Source organism: Populus euphratica, unplaced genomic scaffold (genome assembly GCF_000495115.2).
Source record: "Populus euphratica unplaced genomic scaffold, PopEup_1.0 scaffold566.1, whole genome shotgun sequence".
In the NCBI taxonomy this organism is placed as follows: domain Eukaryota; kingdom Viridiplantae; phylum Streptophyta; class Magnoliopsida; order Malpighiales; family Salicaceae; genus Populus; species Populus euphratica.
Genome location: NW_011500440.1, coordinates 153,294 through 156,209, shown reverse-complemented (window position 1 = coordinate 156,209; position 2,916 = coordinate 153,294). Strand labels below are relative to the sequence as shown.

At 40.3% G+C, this 2,916-nt stretch overlaps 1 pseudogene; it reads left to right on the top strand.

Moving 5' to 3' along the window:
- The first annotated feature begins 9 nt into the window (after positions 1–9).
- LOC105114697 (L-type lectin-domain containing receptor kinase S.4-like) lies at positions 10–2,559 on the top strand (annotated as a pseudogene).
- Positions 2,560–2,916: the final 357 nt, after the last annotated feature.

Genomic DNA, 2,916 nt, shown 5'->3' with positions numbered 1-2,916 from the left:
AGCACTCTACAGCCTACAGCCTACAGCCTAGTTTTTCTCTTGTTTCTCAAAATAATATGACCCACCATGCTGGCTCTTACTTTAGTCTCCCCAAACTCACAAAAATCGTAGCATGATATCTGTTTGATTCCTTTCCTCCTGCACTGCACCTTGATCTTTTCTTGGCATGGGCTATCTTGTTGAATCTTTCTCCGCTCTTATCTTTCTCTCAATAATCCCAGTCTCAAGCCAGCTGAATGAATTCTTGTACTCCGGATTCAAAGATGCTGCCACCAACGTAACCTTGAGTGGGGTTTCAGAGATTCAAGAAAATGGTATACTTCGCTTAACCAATGAAACTAGTAGATTACTGGGTCATGCTTTTTATCCTTCTCCATTCAAGTTCAAGAACTCCAGTAATGGCACAGCTTTGTCCTTTTCCACTTGTTTTGTGTTCATTATAGTTCCCGAGTATCCTAAACTTGGAGGCCATGGTCTTGCTTTCACAATCGCAACTACAAAGGATCTAAAGGCTCTTCCAAGTCAGTATCTTGGCATACTCAATTCAAGTGTGGTTAACTTGACAAATCATCTTTTTGCTGTTGAATTCGACACGGTTCAAGATTTTGAGTTTGGTGACATTAATGACAACCATATTGGTATTGATCTCGGCAGCTTGAAGTCTAACGCATCCGCTTCTGCTGCATATTACACTGGTGATTCCGATTCTTCGAAGCAAGATTTAAACCTTAAGGGCGGAAAGCCAATCCAAGTTTGGATCGACTACGATTCAGTTCAAAATGTTGTCAATGTAACTATTTCGCCTACTTCTAAGAAACCCTAAATTCCAATCTTGTCTTCTCATGTAGATCTGTCGTCTCTGTTTGAAGAATATATGTATGTGGGTTTATCTGCTTCAACAGGTTTGCTTGCTAGTTCACACTATGTACTGGGTTGGAGCTTTAAGTTAAATGGGCAAGCTCCAGCTCTGGATCTTTCTTCTTTACCTTCACTTCCAGCTGGGCACAAGAAGCAGTATACAGGTTTAGTAATCGGTGTTTCAGCTGCAGTTGTTGTGTTTGTTATCATATCAGTATCAACTGCTATTTATCTTATCAGAAAAATCAAGAATGCTGACATAGTAGAAGATTGGGAGCTGGAAATGGGGCCACATCGATATTCTTACCAAGAACTCAAGAAGGCAACTAATAGTTTCAGTGACAAGGTGCTCCTTGGAAAAGGTGGTTTTGGCCAAGTTTACAAGGGCATATTACCTGATTCAAAGATTGAAGTTGCGGTGAAGCGAATTTCTAAAGAATCAACACAAGGTTTGCGGGAGTTTGTATCAGAAATTGCTAGTATTGGTCGGCTTCGCCATCGAAATTTAGTTCAATTATTGGGCTGGTACCGCAGAAGAGATGATTTTCTTCTTGTTTATGATTATATGGCTAATGGTAGTTTAGACAAGTTCTTGTTTGAAGAGCCAAAAATGATCTTAAATTGGGAGCAGAGGTTTAAGATCATAAAGGATGTCGCTTCTGGGCTTCTCTATTTACATGAAGGCTACGAGCAAGTGGTAATTCACAGAGATGTTAAGGCCAGCAATGTTTTGCTTGATGAAGAGCTAAACGGTAGGCTTAGTGATTTTGGTCTTGCAAGATTATACGAACATGGAGCGAACCCAAATACGACGCGGGTTGTGGGTACATTGGGTTATCTAGCCCCAGAATTGCCAAGAACAGGGAAGGCCACAGAGAGCTCGGATGTGTATGCGTTTGGTGCACTTTTGCTTGAGGTTGTGTGTGGGCGGAGGCCTATTGAACCCAAAGCATTGCCTGAAGAACTGGTGCTGGTGGATTTGGTGTGGGAGAAGTTTAGAGAAGGGAGAGCCCTCGATGTGATAGATCCTAAGCTAAATGGTGAATATAACGAAAGCGAGGTGATGATGGTGATCAAATTGGGTGTAATGTGCTCGCATAATGCCCCAATGGCAAGGCCTAGCATGAGGCAAGTAGTGAGGTATCTGGATGAGGAAGTCGGGATTCCTCAAAATTTGAGGGATCCAAATGGTGCATATGAAGGAATTTTGAGGGATCCAAATGGTGGATATGAAGGAGTGAAGGGTATGAGCGAGGTTTTCGATGATTTTGCACACTCCTTTGCTTCGTCCTCATTTGATAAAATGAGCACATGTTCTTTCATGGAAAATGGTGGTGGCGGTGCTAGTTTTGCCCCGTTTTCTACTTCCCCGCTATCACTTCTCCGTGGCAGGGGGGAAACTGGGTAGTCAATGACTCAGGTTGACAAGAAAAGTTCTTCTTTCTTATTGCTCTGCCCATTTTGATAGGCATGTTTTTCTGGGAAAAGATTGTTGAAACTGACAAATCATCTCTTACCACAATTCATTTGAATGTCGAAGTTTGCCAATTTACAGGATAACTATATGCCGGCCCAAAGTTGTGCAGCCATAAATAGTTTCATTTTGATTTTTCCCCTCTAGTATTTTCCCTGTAAAATAAAACTGGAAATCGTGCCTCTGTGAAAATTATCAAGGCTACTTGATGAAAATGAGTTGTTCATGTCCCCTAGAACTGCGGATTTATCAAGGCTACTTGATGAAAATGAGTTGTTCAAGTATGGGTTTCCCTGTAAAATAAAACTGGAAATCATGTATTGATTTTGCTTCTTTTCATTTGTCTAGAACTGCGGATTTATTGATCTTGGCTGCTCGAATAGAAATTATTGATCTTAAAGTGGAATTGAGCTTTGACAGTCGGCATCATCATTCAAGTGAATTTCAGGTTCTCTAATAATTTTCTATGTGAGTTTTGGTTCTCTAATATGCAAGGAAACAAGGCATAAATGAAACACATGTTATATATATATATATTATAATATTTTTTAAATAGGCATAAATAAAACACATGTTATATATAT